Genomic DNA, 9,137 nt, shown 5'->3' on the forward strand with positions numbered 1-9,137 from the left:
TTTGTATAGGTCAGTAATGTTTGATGGACTTCCACTTTGGAATTTATTTTTCTCACAACCATATTGCATGACCATGTTCGAATTTGAATTGAATTGCAGCTGCTGAAATCCATGTAGGCATAGATTAGGCATGAATTAGGATTTGAACGGCTCAATGATGATTTTGTTTTAGAGTAGGTTCATGTGTGTGTGTGTGTGTGTGTGTGTGTGTGGGCGCGCTATATGATTTTGCTGTTCTTTTTGTCCTATTTTTTAACACAAGCAAACACTAAAGTTTTGTATATTCCTGAAGTAGAGTTGAGAACATGCTAGCTAAATACATTGGATCAGAACATACTCTCGGGAATATGAGGAACCGTGATCTTTTTTTGTGCTGAAGTTCATTTCTAATGATATTGTTGTCAGACATTTTGTGAAGTTTCCAAGATTTTGCTTTTTAGTTGCACATTCTAGTTCAAATGTTTGTATCAGTTACCTTGTAATCCAGCATTTTTTCAGCTGGTATGGTTGTGGCTGTTCCAGGTAAAGTTTTGTAATAATGACACCAACAATGCCCCTGTTTCGGTAGTCTGGATTTTTAGGCTTGGCATTTCCCCGCCTAAGATAATGGATAGCAAATCGCCACTAAAAACTGACTCCCAAATCCTGGACTGTTATATGGCAGTAGGTGCCCATGTGTGTGTGTGTGTGTGTGTGTGTGTGTGTGTGTGTGTTAGCCTGGATGTTCTGCAGGAAGATTCCATTTGTTGAAGAGACCTTGACAAGTTTGTGCTCTTTTGTGAACAATATAGAGTAGCTGGTGAGGTTTGTTTGTCCTGTGTAACCTAATAAAAAGTTTTTTGACAACCAAAATGTGGCATATTACCCGTATTATTCATGTGATATATGCTCGTGGTTCTATTTTTTATTTTTATTTTGCGGCTAAAACCGTTGATGAAAGGAACTAAAACTGTCTGATTTGCCAAAATTTTCAAAGTACCTTTGGTCATCACGTTTAAACTTGACAATGAAAGTGGCTTATAATGTTCGCCCGGTTCCTAGCCTTAGTTTTCTGCCTTTCTTATGTTGTCCAGTCCCATTGCTTACACACTAATGTCTTATATACATTTGTGAATACAGCAACACACGGGCACAAATATGGATGCTGAAGGAAGGGCCCTGAAAACGACAGAGACAATAGAAATACAGAAGGCAGAGATCAGTGTCTTGAAGATCCAGAGTTAGAAGAGAGACGATATCATGTAGAAACCATGTCATGATTTGCTCTTTTGAAGAAGTTGCTACACTGGTTTGTAACCTTTTTCTACAGATAGTCATTTTTCCCCTGAGTTCTAGTTGATACAGGAAATTAACTAGCTAGCATAGAAAGTTAACTAGCTACGTCCCCGTGGCTCTGTACTCTTTGCTGAAGTTTTAACTAATTAATACATGAAGTATGTTAACTATCTAATTAATACGGGGAGGTTAACTACGAAAGTCAACCGTGTCTATGTACTCTTGTTGAAACAAGGAAGAGGTCTGAAACAACCATAAATTGCTCTGAACAACTTCACGAACAGCAGAAAACATGGTTCAGTTAGCTAGCTCTGAACATCAATTTTTTCTGAAAAAATGTGAAACATAAAATAGTGTGATGATATGTGGCGCACAAAGTTTTGTTTGTGTGCTTTTTTTGAGACAATTTAGTTTGTATGTTGTGTATGCCTCCACACCCTCCTCCTACGGTCATCACTGCTCTAAAAAGGACAAACAAACGAACAAAGCCCACACGCCAAGCCCATCATGAAGGAAATTAAGACCAACACAGAGGGAGATAAAACGGGCCAAATCTGCTACAGGTGATGTCAGCCGATGAAGTCTCAGTCGACTTAGACCTAGATAGACCCTCTTATTCTTGTGTTTTTTCTATTCCCGCCTTTCTAAGATTCAACGATCAAACGTCCCCCAAGTCCGGTCATATAATTTGCGAATGCGATGGTTCTGCTGTTAAGCCTGCTGCGGGTGGTCTGTGTCGAGATTTCCGCAGGCTACAGCTTGTGTGTGTGGATCCTTAACACAACGCACGAAGTTGCACACACGCATCCGCACAGGAACTGGAGTGAGTCGTGAAACTTGAAGACGGTGAAAGTCACTAGAGGTGCTTCACTATCATCGTGTACATCGTCAAAAACCGAATTCCGTGACATTTCCTCGTGGCCGGTCACGTGGTTGGCGTGCAACGCCACCCGCCCAGACGTGTACATCGAACAGTCCGCGACAGCGATCGGCCATGCCTCGGACTCCACAGCCCATGCACATTATCCGAACTGAGCCGAGTGCAGGAGCCGCCAGGGGAGGATGGAAGCGGGGAGCACGAGCCCAGAACGCGAGCGCCCGCGCGCCTCGCCGCCGGCGCTGCCGTGCGCGGTGCGGCTGCAGGTCACCGCGTTCTCGCCCCTCATCGACGTCATCAACCGCCGCGACGGCACCGTCAACCGCGGCCTCTACTCCGTCGCCGACCGCATCCTCCGCGTGCGCGCGAGCCCCCGCCCGGACTCCTCCGGCGTCCGCTCCGCCGACTTCGACGTCGACGCGTCGCGCGGCCTCCTGGCCCGCGTCTTCTCCTTCTCCTCCCCCGCCGCGCCCCGGGCCCCGCTCCCGGTCGTCGTCTACTTCCACGGCGGCGGCTTCGCGATGTTCTCCGCGCGCCAGTGCTACTTCGACGGCCTGTGCCGCCGCATCTGCCGCGGCGTCGGCGCGGTCGTCGTCTCCGTCGAGTACCGCCTCGCCCCCGAGCACCCCTACCCGGCCGCCTACGACGACGCCGTGGACACGCTCCGCTTCATCGACGCCAACGGCGTCCCGGGGTTGGACGAGGGCGTCCGCGTGGACCTCTCCAGCTGCTTCCTCGCCGGGGAGAGCGCCGGCGGCAACATAATCCACCACGCGGCCAACCGCTGGGCCGCGGCCGCGCCCACCCCCAGCTCCGTGCGCCTCGCCGGCCTCATCTCCGTGCAGCCCTACTTCGGCGGCGAGGAGCGGACGGAGTCGGAGCTGAGGCTGGACGGCGTGGCGCCGATCGTGACCCTCCGGCGGGCGGACTTCTGGTGGAGGGCGTTCCTGCCGGAGGGCGCCAGCCGCGACCACCCGGCGGCGCACGTGACCGACGAGAACGCCGAGCTGGCCGAGGCGTTCCCGCCGGCGATGGTGCTGGTCGGCGGGTTCGACCCGCTGCAGGACTGGCAGCGGCGGTACGCCGACGTGCTGCGGCGGAAGGGGAAGACCGTGGAGGTGGTGGAGTTCCCAGACGGCATCCACGCGTTCTACCTCTTCCCGGACCTCCCCGACACCGCCAGAGCTATCGAGCGCATGAGGACGTTCGTGGAAAGCAACCGGACGTCGCCGTCGGCGCCAGAACCTTCTCGCGGGAACGACATCGATTGAAAACGGCCATTCAAAAATTGATTGAAAAGAACTTGTAGTCCCCTCGACGTGTCGAAATTTGGAAATACGAGTATTTCTTCAAGTCCATTCAATTTAGGAATTGGGTACACATTGGTCCATAGAAAATTGTGTACACAATGAAAGATACTCCTTCCTTTTCGGTTTATAAGACTCAATTCAAAAATCTCACCAATCAAGATAGATGATGAGTGGTGAAATATTTTTTGTAGTTTGCAAAAGCACCCAATTAATGTTCTTGTTTTCCTCAAAAAATTATGTTTATGAATGCATTACTTGCAATGCATGCATGCATAAAGTGCATGCATTGGTCAGTTTTCTTTTAATACTTACATGCAATAATTTAATGCACCTTGAAGTCTGAACATGTGATGGAGAACAACCAAATTGAGCCTTATAAAATGGAAAAACTAAAATTTTAAGATAAACTCTATAAACCGGAAAGGAGGGAGTATCTCGATTATGGCCTGCTTGGATTAGGTGTAGGGCGTGTTTGGATTAGAGCCGGGAGCAGCGAGGGGCGTGTTTTAGGAAAAAAACACACACACGTCCCATGTTATTTTGAGGCGTGTGCTTGGATGAAGGGCCAATAAATTGACTCATCTTGGCCGTGTTACCTTCATTAGTTTAATTTTTCATCAACTTCAGGATAAATTGGGGGCAGCAATATTATGGGCTAAATATTTGGCATTTCTATGAGTTTTTTTTTGGCACTTCTATGAGTTAGCAGGGCCAGCTAGGGTAGCATCCAAACACACTGTGTACTCCCTCCGTTTTCATACATTACGGTTTCTCACATATATGGCTAACTAACTAATTTACTTTCGCATACACGATGCATGTGTACCGTCATTGAACCTATAAAATATTCTTTTAGGGATTATCTAAGTATCTATTTGTATTGTTCTATATTTGTGTATATTAATTAGAATCCAAATACAACACGACGGCCGCTGTACATGACACCGTATTAGCCCTCTTCGAATATTGAGCCTAAAGTTGATTAGGAATTTTACTCACAAATACATGAGTTATATACCAAAAAAATCATTAGGTTAGTATTCAAAGAATTTTGCCGGTGATCTATATTTTCTGATATAGAACACAAAGTTCATTAGTCAAAATGTTAGGTCAAAAGTAGGCTTAAACCCCGAAGAGAACTAATACATCCGGACAAAGGAAATACCGTACCGAGCACAGAGTACTGGAATTATGACTCGTCATGGGACAACACTTGTGGATCTCACAAGAAGATCACCCTGGTCAAACATCATAGTTCAAGTTGCGGCGATAACTATACGAGCAAAAATGAGCTTGTTATAAATCCCACATCCATTATCATTGTTCTAATTTCTATATTATTTAGGGGCTTTAGTTTTCGATTCGCGCTGGCTCCCCAAAAATCTCAAGACCAGCCCTGGGCGCTCGGTTGGGTGGCGTTTTTTGCGCCCGGTCACTGACTGGGCAGTTCGTCTAGACGTTTGGGACGGGCATGGAAGCCCACCGCGATGTCTGGACCTCCTAGTTTGCTAGAAAACTGATGTCCGGACCGGTCCACTGACCGATAAGGGACGTCGTTGGATGGCAAACTACGTCCGGACAGCTCGGTCCGGGCGCTTACAGGCGGTTTGCGAGTTCGCTTTGGAGATGCCCTTACGGAGTACACATGTGTTATTTCGGGAAGCATAAGATTGCTATATTTGAACACAAGTTGCATCTGAAAAGTTCATTCAAAACATGTAAACATGAAATGTAATTCTGAAAATACCGGTGCGAGTAATGCAACGGTGAAAACGATTTTATAATCTGAACGCTCAGTTTAAGATATTTTCATTTTGAAAATAGATCTAACAAAAAACACAAGTGCAACCAACCCTTCCATGGAAAAATACCCACACAAATTATCTGATGACGACAAGTGGTGTGCATGTGTTGCACCATTTTATCTTGACTAGAGAGTCTAGGAGTTTCTTTTTTTTGCCTCACCTGTATGGATACAAGGTGTAGACTCTGATCAGATGCATAACACAGACCGGGAATACATTGAGCTTAGAAGTTGAAGTTATAGTGGAGCTTATTCTTGTAGGCTAGTTTATTCCTGTCCTCTTGGGAACTCGCATCTAGGGTTTCGCTGCCTCTCGTAGGCACCATCGTCGGTCTGCCTCGTCTACTACGACCCTTGGACCATGAAGATGCGGTGGATCCCAGTCCCACGGCGGCAGGAAGGGGTCGTTTTTAGGCGTTTTCTGAGTTTTGTTAGGGTTTGTACCATTTTCAAGAAGATGAGGCGATGGTGGCTTCTTGAAGATGAAATACAGTTCTTCCCGCCTAGCACCTGTTCCGGTGATGTTTCAAGCGTTATCGGAAGGCGTGTGAAGGTGTGTATCAGGCGGATCTCGTGGGATCTGGTCGGCCTTTGTCTTTGATGGATCCGTCTGGAACCAGTCTTCGTTCATCTACGTATGTGTGTCTGCAGGTTGGATCCTTCCGATTTATGATTCTCTTCATCGGCGGCGGTTGCTGTTTGACGCGGTGGTCCTATAGGGGGCTTAGCACGATGTCTTTCCGACTGTTTACTACAACAATATTTGCCAGGCTCCGACAAAGAAGATGCTATGACGGCAATACGTCTTCAGTTTGTTCTAGTGCTTGCAGTCGTCGTTAGGGACTCTATGAATCTGAATGTAAATTTTACTTTTAGTATTCTTTTGTACTATCTTGGAATAGATCAGAAGTCAAAAAAGAGTAACCAAACGCAGCCTTTTAGTCAGTCACATTCACACCCCATAAGCATGCCATTTTATCAGTTTGATTGATTATAGCAGTCAACGACGGCACAGCCGTGCATGACGCGTGTCAGCTTATTCTTTGCTCCACGAGCTGCTTGCGCCCCTTGCTCAAACTTCATCCCGCCACCAATAGCGTAGACGCGTCGTGCTCCTCCGATTTGGCATGTGGCCTCCGTTGCCACCCCACCCCACCCCGATGGATCCATCTCACCTACTCTACTCATCAGCCCTCGGCGCTCCCCCATTATATGTACCATGCCGATCGCGCAGCAGAGCTCACGCACTCCGAAGCAGAGGAGAACGAAGGAGAGACAGAGTGATCGAGCGTACGTGAAGAGACACGCTTGAACTTGATGGAAGCCGCCGCGGGTCAGGGAGAGCGCCCGACGCCGCCGCCGCTGCCGCTGGGGGTGCGGCTCCAGCTGGCGGGCCTCACGGCCGCCATCGACGCCGTGGAGCGCAGCGACGGCACCGTCAACCGCTGCCTCTACTCGGTGATCGACCGGCTGCTGAGCGCGCGCGCCAACCCGCGCCCGGACGGCTCCGGCGTGCGCTCCTACGACTTCACCGTCGACGCCTCCCGCGGCATCTGGGCGCGCGTCTTCGCGCCGGTCTCCTCGGCGGTGCCGCTGCCCGTCGTCGTCTACTACCACGGCGGCGGCTTCGCGCTCTTCTCCCCGGCCATCGGCCCCTTCAACGGCGTGTGCCGCCGCCTCTGCAGCGACGTCGGCGCCGTGGTCGTGTCCGTCAACTACCGCCTCGCCCCGGAGCACCGCTACCCGGCGGCGTACGACGACGGCGTCGACGCGCTCCGCTTCCTCGACGACGCCGGCGGCGTCCCGGGCCTCGGCGACGGCGTCCCCGTCGACCTCGCCAGCTGCTTTCTCACCGGGGAGAGCGCGGGGGCCAACATCGTCCACCACGTCGCCAGCCGCTGGGCCGCCGAGCACCAGCACGCCGCCAAGTCCCTCCGCCTCGCCGGCATCATCCCCGTGCAGCCCTACTTCGGCGGCGAGGAGCGGACGGAGTCGGAGCTCAGGCTGGAGGGCGTGGCGCCGGTGGTGAACCTCGGGCGCTCCGACTTCTCGTGGAAGGCGTTCCTGCCCGTGGGAGCCACCCGCGACCACCCTGCGGCGCACGTGACCGACGACAACGCCGAGCTGGCCGAGGAGTTCCCGCCGACGCTGCTGGTGATCGGCGGGTTCGACCCGCTGCAGGACTGGCAGCGGCGGTACGCCGACGTGCTGCGACGGAAGGGGGTGAATGTTCAGGTGGCGGAGTACCCGGACGGCTTCCACGGGTTCTACGGCTTCCCTGTCGCTGACGCCGGCAAGGTTTTCCTGAAGATGAAGGCCTTCGTGGAGAGCAACAGGGCGGCGCCGGCGAAATCCACCGCCCGATGAGGAAGATGCCGTGATCCAAGGTTCGGTGGGCGATCAGGCCAACTCCACCGCGCGACCCCATACGACGTCCGTTTTGTCTTGTTTTTGTCCTTTTGGATAAGGATTTGAGATTATGTCCGGACCTGTTCTAGAATGCGGTGGTTGTGCGCTCACTGCGCGGACACATCCCGTCCGCATCTTGTCTGCGTATTATTTCTTTGCAAATCCTTAACTTTATTTCATCATTCATTTTTGGTACATGGAAAATGCATCATCACATTTTGACTAGTAAAGCAAGGCCAAAGAAAACAAAAACCACAAGAATACATTTTAGAAGATACCCAATTTCCATAACTGCTCCCTTAAATTGGGTTAGGGCCTTCTCGATGCACTCGTTGTTGATCTGTGGAGGAGGGTCGATCTGGCATCCTCCTTTCTTCTTCAAGTCAGAAGGCTCGATCTGGCATCCTCCTTTCTTCTTCAAGCCGTAAGTCGATGTTGCTTTCTCCTCACACCTAGTCTCGTGTCTAACCTCTAATCTAGCATCAAGTGCACTTGTCTCATTTACAGCCTCTATGCTAGCTAAAAGTGCACGAACATGTACTAAATCTCGCTCTATCAATATATCGATGTACTCTTCTTCCCAATACCAAAACTTGCATCCGTTCTACACAACAAAATTTGAAATTAGCACAACTAGCTAAATCTAGAGCACAAACCGAAGCTAAAAAAAGCGCATATCCCATTGTTTAAGCACTTGATGAACACCCATCCGGGATGTTCCGGCGTTGTAGACACGCGGCGCACGACCATCCTTGGGCAGTGGTCGCACTTAATGAGTGGCAACGGTGCGCCGGCGAGCTTTTGGGCAAGCACCGAGCCCAGCCGACCGCCATTCGTGTATCTGCCGGCGGACCGCCGATGGTGCAGATCCGAGCGGCTAGAGGAGGAGCCACTGCCTGCATGTGGCCTTGCGGCCTTGGCAGGGCCTTCCAGCGAGGTGCCCGGCCAATCCATGGCGCGGCCCGGCCTCCCACAGCCGGCCGAGCTCAACACCGATCGGATCCGCTCCAAAACCGGTCGGCGGGTGCGCAAACCAGGTGGCCGTGGTTGGGTAACTCGGCGGCGCCGAGGGGAAGGGGTTGGGCGAGCTCGCGTCCGAACTGCACGGCTGCAATGGCAGCGGCGGCGGCGGCGGCAGCGACGGAAAGAGTGGGGAAGAGTGGAGGGGGTGCGGCCGGAGGGAGGGAGGGGGCGGATAGAAAAAGGTCCGTCTTGTGTCATTGACGAGCGGGCCAAGGAAGGACACGTGCAGACGACCTGCGTGTCCGCGTGGTGTCCGTTTCACCCCAAAAGCGGCGCAAACTTGGGCCGCGGATGGGTCGAAAGCGGACACAAAGCGGACAAAAGTCCGTTTACTCCCGCGCGCTGGGCCGCCTTTTTTGTCTCTTTTACCCCAAACGGACGGAGCCGGACATGATAGGGTCGCGCGGTGGAGTTGGCCTCATTCTGTCATTTTTTTTAT

General features: G+C 51.4%; 2 pseudogenes; both read left to right on the top strand.

Annotated features, from left to right (window-relative positions):
• Positions 1–1,775: 1,775 nt before the first annotated feature.
• Positions 1,776–3,510, top strand: LOC125536006 (putative carboxylesterase 18 pseudogene; annotated as a pseudogene).
• Positions 3,511–6,415: 2,905 nt separating this feature from the next.
• Positions 6,416–7,950, top strand: LOC125541128 (putative carboxylesterase 18 pseudogene; annotated as a pseudogene).
• The last annotated feature ends 1,187 nt before the right edge of the window (positions 7,951–9,137 follow it).

This window comes from Triticum urartu, chromosome 2A (assembly GCF_056163025.1).
Source record: "Triticum urartu cultivar PI428250 chromosome 2A, HENAU_Tu73, whole genome shotgun sequence".
NCBI lineage: Eukaryota > Viridiplantae > Streptophyta > Magnoliopsida > Poales > Poaceae > Triticum > Triticum urartu.